The 12,314-nt window shown below is 43.4% G+C and overlaps 1 protein-coding gene across 1 annotated transcript in view; it reads left to right on the forward strand.

Annotated features, from left to right (window-relative positions):
* The window catches only part of LOC307036909 (uncharacterized protein), a 194,448-nt gene that overhangs the window by 51,331 nt on the left and 130,803 nt on the right, over positions 1-12,314 (forward strand). The gene's annotated exons all lie outside the window — the stretch shown is intronic.

The following is a 12,314-nucleotide window of genomic DNA, read 5'->3' on the forward strand; positions in this document are numbered from 1 at the left end:
TGCATAATCGCAAACAAACACAAGACTAAAGCAGTTCCAAACTTCTGTTTAAATGACCCTATTTCCACGAACGTGTAAATCTCTCTAGATTGGTTCAGAGCCTGGATTCTGTAGAGACACAGCCATGTTTCCTAATTGGTTTTTGCTTCCCATTGAAAAACAATTATCTGTCAATTAGGCTTACAGTGTTGTAATGTGAGCTGCTGTTCACATTTCCATGTCCCATAGGGCTTTATGTGAAAAGTATTATTTGTTACACTAGGTTTAAGCAAATATCCCATGCACAGCCATTGTAATCTGGTGGCATATCTCAAAGCCTGGACAAATAAACCAATACTATAATTATTAAAATATACCATTAGGGGGAAGAGAGTAAACTTATTTTTCAAAATGTGTGCACATTTAGTGAAAAGAAAATCAAAACAAATTAGGTTAAGTGCACCTATCATGCTATTTTTAGGCAATAGCATAGGTCTCAGATGTAAAAATATATTAAAAACATGTCGACCATATTACGTCCAAAACAGTCGAGCATTATTTCTGATAGCAACTTTCTGATAGTGCCGTGGGTCCACATTTTCGATATTACGTCATATCGGACGATGTGATGCCCCTGTAGGTTCATCAGTGGAGAGGGTGTGTCTGTGCTGCACTTGCTGCATTGATTGCAGTAACTCAGGACACCTGGGTTTGGTGTCCTGCAGTTCTTTAAAGCCTCTCTGCTTCTCTCTGTTCGCTCTCTGCTTTCTCCTGCAGGCACCCGGCTCTGATGAGCATTCCCAGTGTTTATGTGACTTGTTGGTGCAAATAAACACCTTTTTCTACCCGTTAATGTGTTGTGTCTCGTCTTTGTTGTGGCCTTCTGAGCCAGGTCGCAACAAATGGGGGCTCGTCAGACGGGTTATTCCAGAAAGTTTGTGTAGTGCTCAGAGCACATGGCGTCAGTTGAGCAGCTGATTAGTTGATGTGGTCCAGCTGTGTGCTGGCTTGGCGCTGCTATTTGGGGGACACATCATGTTTTTTGGGTTTCAGAAAGCCTTAGTGTTTGACATGTCGTCAGGTGTTGTGTGCCAATCAGAAGATAAAATGTTGCTGCTTGTTACGCTTTTGTAAAGAGCTTTCCCCGCTAGGCTTAAGTGGCGTTTCCCCTTGGGTTGCGTCTGTTTGTTTTTTTCATAGTGTTGTGGCGACATGGTTAGTGTCAGATGTTTTGGGACAGCTGTCTCAGGGGCACATCCGCGTGATTTTTTGATGTTATCTGCGTGCAGGTCGCTCCATAACTCCGCCGGGTTCCATTGCATAATTACCCGCCGCAAGCCAAATGAAGATTAGGTGAAATAAGTACGATTTTGGTTAGGCAGTTAGGGGGGAAATTCTCTGTTGGGTTTTGTCTTTTGCCCATGCGTGTTGACAGTTTTAATACTTTGCTTTCTGATTGGGTATAGGCAATATATTATTGCTTCTTTGTCGACGTTTGTGGATGCGCCCTCAGTGTCTTTCTTAGATGATTGCCAGAAGGTGCAGTTGGTCGAAATAGCAGAGCATTATGAAATTGCTTTTGTAGGGAGCAAACTGAAACATGAGATTAAAGCTGTCATCGTGTCATCTTCGTTTGAGCGGGGAGTGTTGCAGAAGAGTGAGTCTGGTGCGGCAGGGGTCGTGCCGGTATCGGTTCAGACAGCTGGTTTGACGTTCGAGCAGCAAAAGGAGCTTTTGGCCATGCAGTTGAATCAGGAGAGGTTGAAGTTGGAGTTGGGGTTGGAGCAGGAGAAGTTGAGGGGTCAGCAGGAGGAGGTAGAGAAGCGTTTAGAGGTGGAGAAGGTGCTGGAGGTGGGAAAGATGAAATGTGAGGGGTTGCTGGAGTTGGAAAAGATTAAATGTGAGGTGAAATATGCTAGATTATGGCTGATTGGAGAGGGCAAGCTTGCTCCGGTGGAGGATGGGTCCGATAAGTCGGCATCAGGTAATGGCGATATTATTTCTTACTTGCGGTTAGTGCCAAAGTTCAATGAGCGTGACCCTGACATTTTTTTTACTCTATTTGAACGCATAGCAGAGGCAAGAAACTGGTCAGATTCGGACAAAGTGCTGTTACTTCAGTGTGTACTTACTGGGCGAGCACAGGAGGCCTATTCAGCTGTTTGTGGCGAAAATGCTTTGGACTATGCAAGACTAAAATCAGCAGTGTTAAAGTCATACGAACTGGTTCCTGAAGTGTATCGTCAAAAGTTCAGAAGTTGGGTCAAGGGGGATAAGCAGACACATGTGGAGTTTGTCCATGATTTGACTTCTCATTTTCAGCGGTGGGGCGGGGCAGCAAAGGTTGCCAGTTTTGACGGTCTTTGTGAACTCATTGTATTGGAACAATTTAAAGAGGTTATGCCTCAGCGTGTGGCCACTTATGTAAATGAGCAGAAACCTTCCACCGCGCTCAGAGCTGCTGAACTAGCGAACGATTTTGTGTTGACACACAAGGGCAGTTTTACTGAGAAGTGTTCTAGGGGTGATTGGAAACGTGGAGAGGATGGTGGCTATGCCCGCGGTGGTGCAAAGTTTTCACCAGGCCCCTCCCGCAGAGTTGCAGGTACGGGGCGACCCGAGAAGGCCAAAGTGGAACTATGTCATTATTGCAGAGGAGGGGGTCATTGGAAGGAACAGTGTCCGCTGCTGGAATCTAAGGGGAAGCCTAGTTTTTCATCACATGCTCCAGCCATGTGTTGTTCTGCCGTGTTGAATAAGAAACCGTTAGGTGTAGGCTCGGGCATGGTGCCTGAAAAGAAGCCAGTTTGTGCCGACCCGGATGTAGGTTCTGGTTTTGAGCCGTTCATCACGGAAGCTGTTGTATCAGTAGTCGGTAGTGACAAATATGTTCCGATTAAGGTGTTGCGTGACCCATCGGCTAGATACTCATTTATTGTTGAGTCAGTGTTGCCTTTTTCGTCAGAGACAGAAATGGGGGATTTTGTGCTGATGAGGGGCATGGAGATGGGCTTGATCCCTGTGCCACGGCATACAATAGTGCGCTTGATTGTGAGCTGGTGCGGGGGAGTTGTGTCTATTGGCGCGCGTCCCGTGTTGCCACTTGATGGGATACATATGATTTTGGGCAACGATCTCGCTGATAGTGCTGTGTGGGCTGGTGTGCCTGCCACCGCCTGTGGTGGTTTCCAGGCTGGTGGCATTTGGGAAGTCTGATGAGAGTGGTTTGCAGTTTCCAAATGTGTTTCCAGTTTGTGCTGTGACACGTGCACAGAAACGTGAAATGTCTGCTGACCCACCTGTTTCGGAGTGTAGCAAAAGTAATGTTGTACATGTGGTCTCACTGCCTGATCTTCCTTCATCGGTGTCAAAGGAGGACTGGGTGAGGAGTCAGAAGGACGATTCATCTCTTTCTGATCTGTGGACTGAGTTCTTGCCGGCAGAGAAGGTCAGAGACATAGCCCAGGGTTACTTTGTTCAGGGGGACTTGCTGGTGCGTAAGTGGGTGCCCTGTGTTGGTGATGCTGTGGGGGAGGCAATTTTTCAGGTGGTGGTGCCGAGTAGCTTTCGTGATGTGGTATTGCAAACTGCGCATGATAGTGGTGGACATTTGGGGATAAAAAAAACCTATGACCGTGTCCTACGCAATTTTTTCTGGCCTTGATTAAAGCGCTATGTTGCAAGTTATATTAAAGCATGCCACATATGCCAGTTCACTGGTAAACCAAGTCAGGTGGTGAAGCCTGCGCCCCTCAGTCCCATTCCATCCCTTGGTCAACCTTTTGAGCATTTGATCATAGATTGTGTGGGGCCGTTGCCTCCATCTAAGTCTGGTTGTGCGTACATGCATACTATAATGTGCCAGACTACAAGGTATCCTGCAGCGTGTCCCTTGCGCTCCATTTCAGTGAAGCCAGTACTTAGGGCTCTAACCCAGTTCATCTCCACATTTGGGATTCCACGTGTGATTCAAAGCGACCAGGGTACCAACTTTACTTCCCATATGTTCAAACAGATCCTACAGCAGCTGGGGGTCAGGCATAACCGTGCGTCGGCCTACCATGCCCAAAGCCAGGGGGCGCTAGAGCGGTTTCATCAAACATTGAAGTCCATGCTGCGTGCTTATTGTATAGAGATGGGGAAGGACTGGGAGGAGGGACTTCCATGGCTCATGTTGGCGTCCAGGGAAGTCGTTCAGGAAAGTACAGGGTTCAGCCCTAATGATTTGGTCTTTGGGCATACGGTGCTTGGTCTGTTAGCTGTTCTTCAGGATGGCGTGGTTGAGGGTGAACCACCTAGGAATTTAGTGGACTATGTACAGGCCTTTCGTCATCGCCTGTATGTAGCGGTGGAAATGGCAAGGAAAAATTTAGCTGGTGCTCAGGCTAATATGAAGAGGCTCTATGACCGTAAAGCAGAGTATCGTGAATTCAGCCCAGGGGATCAGGTGTTGGCTGTGATGCCACTGCAGGTCTCACCATTCAAAGCTAAGTTTGCCGGCCCGTACACTGTTGAAAGTAAAGTGTCAGATCAAAACTACTTGACTGCTACTCCAGATCGCAGGAAGTTGTCTCAACTGTGTCATGTCAACCTCCTTAAACCATACTATGCTCGTGATACCGTTGGGGATAGCTTCATGGCTAAAAAGTTGAGTGTTGGCCCCGTAATGATGGTTGATTCTGTGCTTTCAGGTCCAGGGTTGTCTGATGAGTGTGATGTTAAGGTGCCAGATGAACCTGTTATGTCTGGTAGGCTATGGAATTCGCAGTCGTTAGGCCAGTTGGACCTCTTGTTGAGTCACTTACCTGCAGCACAGAGAGATGAGTTGGCAGCTTTAATCGGCAAGCTTGTGGTACTGTTTGGCGATACGCCATCGCGTACAACTCTCGTGGAGCATGATATCGACGTGGGGGACAGTCCTCCAATCAAGCAGCGATTTTATCGTTGCCCTGCAGATAAGCGTAGGGTGCTGGAGGCTGAGGTCCAGTACATGTTGGACAATCAAATTGCAGTACAGTCGTTCTCCAGTTGGGCGTCGCCTAGTTTGTTGGTTAGCAAATCAGATGGATCTCCGCGGTTTTGTAACGACTATCGTAAGGTTAATAAGGTGACAAAAACAGATTCTTACCCGTTTCCACGGATCGAGGATTGTATTGACTTGGTGGGCTCTGCTAGATTCGTTAGTAAATTCGACTTAAAGGGGTACTAGCAAGTTCCTTTGACAGCACGGGCGCAAAAGATTTCAGCGTTTGTTACACCTTTCGGTCTGTATGAGTATACAGTGATGTTTTGGGCTTTTTAATGCGCCAGCGACATGTCAGCGCATCATGAACATGGTGGTAGCAGGTCTTGAGGGGGTTGCTGTTTATCTTGACGACGTAGTGGTGTTTAGTGACACATGGGATGACCACATCCAACGCATTGGTGCTCTGTTCTGTCGCGTAGCTGAGGCGCATCTCACTGTTAACCTGGCCAAGTGTGAGTTCGCTAGGGCAACAGTGACGTACCTTGGCCGGGTGGTCGGCCAGGGACAAGTTTGACCGGTAGACGCGAAGGTACGGGCCGTTTTGCAGTTCCCTGTGCCCACTACTAAGAAGGAACTCATGCGGTTCCTAGGTCAGGTCGGCTATTATCGCGCCTTTTGTAAGAACTTCTCCACAGTGGTTGCTCGCCTGACTGATTTGCTGAAGGGTACATTCAAGTTCATTTGGTCTGACCAGTGCCAGGTGGCGTTTGAGAATGTGAGGACCCTGTTGTGCTGTGCTCCGGTTCTCGCTGCGCCGCGCCTCGATGAACCGTTTAAACTGGAGGTTGATGCTAGTCATGTTGGGGCGGGTGCGGTTTTGCTGCAAGAAGTTGAGGGGATTGATAGGGCAGTCTGCTACTTCTCAAATAAGTTTAATTCATACCAACTCAATTACTCAACGATCGAGAAGGAGGCATTGGCCTTAATATTGGCCCTCCAGCTCTTTGAGGTGTATGTGAGTTTTGGGAGTAGCCCAGTTGTAGTTTATACCGACCATAATCCCCTTACCTTTCTCTGTTCACTTAACTGTCCGAACCGGCGGTTGATGAAGTGGGCCCTGTTCCTGCAGTCCTATAGTTTGGACATTCGGCACATTAAGGGCAAGGACAACGTTGCGGCGGATGCTCTCTCTCGTCCCCCGTTGGGGTAGGAAGTCTCTCTGGCTCTGGATATTTGGTGTTGGTGTTTTGGGGATCCCTTTGGGTCCTCCGTCTTAAGGGGGGGGGGGGGGGGGGGGCTGTGATGCCCCTGTAGGTTCATCAGTCGAGAGGGTGTGTGTGTGCTGCACTTGCTGCATTGATTGCAGTAACTCAGGACACCTGGGTTTGGTGTCCTGCAGTTCTTTAAAGCCTCTCTGCTTCTCTCTGTTCGCTCTCTGCTTTCTCCTGCAGGCACCCTGCTCTGATGAGCATACCTAGTGTTTATGCAACTTGTTTGTGCAAATAAACACCTTCTTCGCAACAGACGAAAATCTGAATCAGCTCCGTTGTATCCCGCTTTTTAGAGATTTGGGTACGGAGGAAAAGAGAGGGTTTTATTTTCTGACGCTGCGTGAGTTCCCTGACACACCGGGGACACATATTTATGTATAAAAGACATCAAAAAGTACATTTTGCATGATAGGTCCCCTTTAACTTAATATAAATACTGTCAAGGAAGAATTTCCATACATGTTTACCTTTTTCCCTCTGATACAGATGCCCAACCTTGGGCAGCCGCTATCTCCCTTAAGGAGGGGCTGCCCAATCATTTTGTTGTTACCAGTTTATGACCGGGCAACTTTCGGTCAGAGATAGTTATGGTTGTGGGACACCTGGAACACATCCTTCTTGGGGTGTAGATGACCCCGAGCCATAAGCGACAACAAATGTGATTCGGTTTCAGCAGCTGTTTAGTCTATCGATTGAAGAATGTTGATTATTACACTCTGAACTAGTTAAAACCTGGAACTACAGGAGGGGTCTTCAGAATTGATTGTAGCATCTCAACAGCATGTAGCATCAAAAAACGACCAAATAGGTCAATTGTTTAAGCAGCTTAGATTACGACCCATAGCCACGTTTTAAAGTGTAGCACCTCTAGTGGTCGTGTAAGAAACAACATTTTTCTTTTCAACCGTTTATTCACAAATAACCCTCTCTGGAAAATCCTAAATTGTCGAATAGTTTGGCCATTAAAATGCTTTTTGATTAGATTTCTAGCGAGAAGTGTATATTGTACTTTTATAAAACGGACAAGTCAAATCAAGCAATCTGATTGGTTCTTAGCCGTGATATACTGAGCGTATACCACGGGTAGAATTGTAAGTTACTTTTCACAACAAGTCAGTATCCCCTCCGCGTCTGAGAAAAACAGTATACCGTTGGGGTGAAAAGCAAACTGCTTTTTCATACTGGAACAAGAAAGCAGCGGAGAAGTAACGGGGCAGAAGCCCTCCTTTTTGACGCAGCGGTCTGGACATAGACATCAAACGGCAAAACATATTCAGTGTGCAGTTCCTTTGGCATTAGGGCAGGGATATCTAGATACTTTTGAAGGTTTAACATAATGAATTGTGCTACTTTTAAAGCAAGCAACGATGTTTTCAAATCTGTAATCAAAGAGGTCCGCAAAAACGCTATCGACCAATCAGATTGCTTGATTTGACTTGTCAGTTTTATAAATATATTTACATTTCTTCCGTTACGAAACAAACTTACAAAGCATAAAATGGAAACATTTAAGATTAACTTCGACCTCCGGGGGGGTCTCACTATAGTATGGATGAGTGGATTGAGCAGTGCCTATCTTCAGAAAAAAAAGCACCTAAACTACGACATGCAGAGCTACGTGAAGAGCAGGTAGACCAACTGGAAAAGTACCACCATTCAAAAGCTTTCTGATGCGGGTCTTGAAACAAAGCAGATCAATTATGACCGTTAGTGGCCACAGGTGCGAAAGCTCTCTCCAGAGCTACTGGAAGCCCAATCTCGGGGACCGGAGAAAGTGGAGCAATATTCTCGCCATGCCAGGCAACAGCGTCGAACAACCTCAACCTATACAAGTGACCACGTAAGCCATGCTACTGATGCTGGACAGTTTTTCAGTGGATGCACAATAAACAGCAACATACACATTAATGTAAATAAACAGCCAAATAATGGATCAACACTCTCTGTCTAATATGTTCGCTTGCTGTTAGTGTTGTTGCATAGCAACCACCTTGTACTATGTTTTGTGCAGAATGCAACGGAGGGACTATTTCATTTTGAACATCATTATTTACTAATAAAAACTATTTAAATTAGAGTGTGTATTTTTCTTTCATATTGCCACATTTGGTAACCGTTTTCGCATCGGGCCGAAGCACGCCCCTTAGCTGTGATATAATGAGCATATACCACGGCCTGTCGTGAGCTATTGCTTAATTAGAATCCACGTCCAGTGGATGTGTAGGATCTATAGTTTGATAGATATTTACGAAGATGATCTGAGGTCTCGTCAGGATAACGTGTATGCAGCTTCCATGTAAAGTTAGCGTGGGTGAAAACAGTTTTTCCGGTCCCGAAGTTTTCATAATAAAACCGGATATATTCCCCTCACTGTCAAATGATTACACAGTGATATCTGCATTACTCATCCACTAAAAAACATCAGTTTATCCTAGTTAATTACACAATATTGATTGGTTTAAATTGTGTACAGATGTAGCACCTCATTTCAGACTCCAGCTTACAGCTTCTTTCCTACGACCTGCCTAAGACCAGTATCGAGGAATGTTAAGCCCTCCCACTATTTTCCAAGAGGGCGTTGCCAGATTTTCAATTTCAGGTTTTAACCAGGAGATGGCGCTTCATTCACAAATACAGAAAGACAAGTTTCATGGACTTTCAGTTGTGTTTTGAAGAGCATTTGAACACATCAATATTTTAGATCAACTCAAGTATATCTCATATTGTAATTCAATAATATATAGTCTTTATATATTAAATAATCATAATAATGTAAATGTTTACATTACACTTCTTTATTTGTTATGCTCATACTTTTACCCAATCGTTTGCTTTAATATGCAGTATATTTTTGTGTTTGCTTCCTCCTGCTCCCTTTCGGACACATACTGTATGATTTATTATTATTATTAATATGAAGATATTATTAAGATAAGATAAGATGTTACTTTATTGATTGAACATTTTAGTTTAGAATGTGCTGTCCCACGGTAATTTAGAAGGCTCACAGGTCACATTGCGACCATTATTTAAGACAATAGGTGCTTTCACACTGTCTACAGTTTGATTTGTATAGAGGGAGCTCTGTGGCTGAATGGCCAGCGATTAGGTGTTGCGCATTTATCATAGGTGATCAGAGCTAACTGCCTGCCGTCAGATTTCATTTAAAAAACAGATCTGATTTTAAGACTATTTCTGCGCTCATAAAGAATGATAATAATAAGAACAATGCGTCTTGAACTGGTTTAATTAATTAGTGAGTTTATTTAACACTAGAACCGCCAATCGGGTCAATTTGTGTTGTGTGTGTGCAATGTAACTTTTTTTCAATAAAATATTAAAGTCTCCCAGTCCGACTTTTCCTGAAAATGTGTTATGTAGCACCCTATGTTGTTAAAAACTTCATTCTAATAGCGGGATTTGACGGTTTTTGGTAGGCCTATACAAAAAACTCTGGCGGTTCTAGTGTTAAGGTAATTAGGTACAGTAGAAGCCCTTTTTTATCAGTAACGAATTTAGCAGTTGAACATAAAAATCAACTAACTGAGGGTCACTTGCAAAGACAGTGTTGTGTCTAACTGTAAGCTTGTCACTCAGAGTAACCTACAGTTAATTTAGCTGCTGTGGAAGATCAGGGGGGGAGGGGGGGAGAGAGCTGTGGTTGATGGGCCATTAGTTGTGTAAATACACAGCTGAGAGCTGCCGTTTCATTCAGACTGTTTAAAAATCGGTAAAAATTGACTAATGTCAATTTAAATCAATACATACAACTATTTTTTAAATCAATAAAAACATTTTCTAAATCCATAAAGCATTTCAATTAATATTGGGAGTCATGTCGTTACTTTGTTGAGAATGTGGCCATGTAATAAGCGGGATAATTTGCAGCGACTTGTTCCTTATGGGGAAAATAACACCCTTCATGCAGATCAAGATCCCTCCGCTACGCGTTGGGTCCTGATCTGCCGACGAGGCTCCATTAAAATATAAATATTTTTTGTGAATTACTGAGTTTAGGCACGTTAATAACGTTTTAATGAAGTTGAATACAGTATATTCATATTTGTCAGTGATTTCATGTAAATTGTGTTTGTGTGTGTGTGTGTGTGTGTGTGTGTGTGTGTGTGTGTGTGTGTGTGTGTGTGTGTGTGTGTGTGGAGGTGTGTGTGGTTAAAACACTTTCATGAAGTGAAGGAGGTTTTCCTTCTATAAAACAGCTGTGGGCCGCAGTGAGTGTCACGGACATGAATTCATAGATCAAGGCAGGCTGGTGCACACAGTCTCCTGTCCTGCTAACACTGGCAGGACAGTAGGCGACACGCCCGTTCTAAGCCGTGTCCCTCACTCCTCACATCCCAAGTTGCATCCCCAAAAAGTGTATTATGTTGTTACATCGTTACATGTTTCAGTTATGCTCTGTCTATGTTAAAAAGCCTCAGTCGCCTTAATTCATGTAATAAAAACATCTCAGGTCAGTAACACTCAAAGCTAAATGTGCAATACCATGTTCAGCTATGTTACTATTTATAATGTTATTGTTGTTACATCTGAAGATGTACATATTGGAATGATTTCTTAACTTACAGTAGGCTATTTTTTACATGTGTGTTGGAAGGATTTATTAAATGACTGAATATTGTCATTGTTGAAGGCTTTTAGAGGAGGGTGAACTATAAGCCTAAATTATATAACATTTTATACCTAAAAACCTAAAAGCCACAATAAATAAATCACAATTATTCTAGTTCTTTTTACCTCCCGTATTGCTTTCAACCTACCAGCTTTTATGGTGTTGTCACTAACTGTAAACTTGTCACTCAGAGTAACCTACAGTTAATTTAGCTGCTGGAGAAGAAAGATCAGGGGAGAGGGGGGGAGAGAGCTGTGGTTGATGGGCCATTAGTTGTATAAATACACAGCTGAGAGCTGCCGTTTCATTCAGACTGTTTTAAAAAACGGTAACAACGGACTATTTTTCTTAGCGGAAGCATGTCAATTTAAATCAATACATACAACTATTTTTTAAATCAATAAAAACATTTTCTAAATCCATAAAAGCATTTCAATTAATATTGGGAGTCATGTTGTTACTTTGTTGAGAATGTGGCCATGTAATAAGTGGGATAATTTGCAGCGAAAATAACACCCTAATTTGCAGCGACTTGTTCCTTATGGGGAAAATAACACCCTTCATGCAGATCAAGATCCCTCCGTGATATCATGTAAATTGTGTGTGTGTGTGTGTGTGTGTGTGTGTGTGTGTGTGTGTGTGTGTGTGTGTGTGTGTGTGTGTGTGTGTGTGTGTGTGTGTGTGTGTGTGTGTGTGTGTGTAAAACGGTAACAACGGACTATTTTTCTTAGCGGAAGCATGTCAATTTAAATCAATACATACAACTATTTTTTAAATCAATAAAAACATTTTCTAAATCCATAAAAGCATTTCAATTAATATTGGGAGTCATGTTGTTACTTTGTTGAGAATGTGGCCATGTAATAAGCGGGATAATTTGCAGTATATTCATATGTATCAGTGATATCATGTCAATTCGGCGAACATAAACATAAATGATCGTCGTGAAGATGATGATTAAATTAGGATTAAAAATCGAGACCCGGGGTGCATTTCCTCCCCTTTTTTTTATTCGACTAAACAACATTATTTTGTTAAATAACAACATGGTGATGTTTTGTAAATGATTACATGTCTCTTATTTAGCACAGAGTATGATATCCGTGACATATGGATCTTAACAAAGTTCCGCTGTACATCCAGCATGTGTATGTGACTTTATTTCACATGAGCTCCAGTGTGGAACTCCACTGCACCCCCTGGTGGATCAATGATCCATTACAGCTGCCATCATTATAATTATATTTATCTATCACGGAGGCGGTCTCAAGTCAAGATGGAGATTTTCTCTTGAGCGAGGGCAGATCACGTACCAATCACGGCCCTCACGTTTCAAACTGTCTGAAATGAAGCGCTACATCTGTACAATGCTTTTGTGTTTTTAACCTTCGATTCAGAGAAACAAATAGTTTTTTAGGAGTTTAGACACTATAGTTTCCGAAGATGTGGAGTGGCAGTGGCAGTGCGA

Source organism: Notothenia rossii (assembly GCF_949606895.1).
Source record: "Notothenia rossii genome assembly, chromosome: 4".
In the NCBI taxonomy this organism is placed as follows: domain Eukaryota; kingdom Metazoa; phylum Chordata; class Actinopteri; order Perciformes; family Nototheniidae; genus Notothenia; species Notothenia rossii.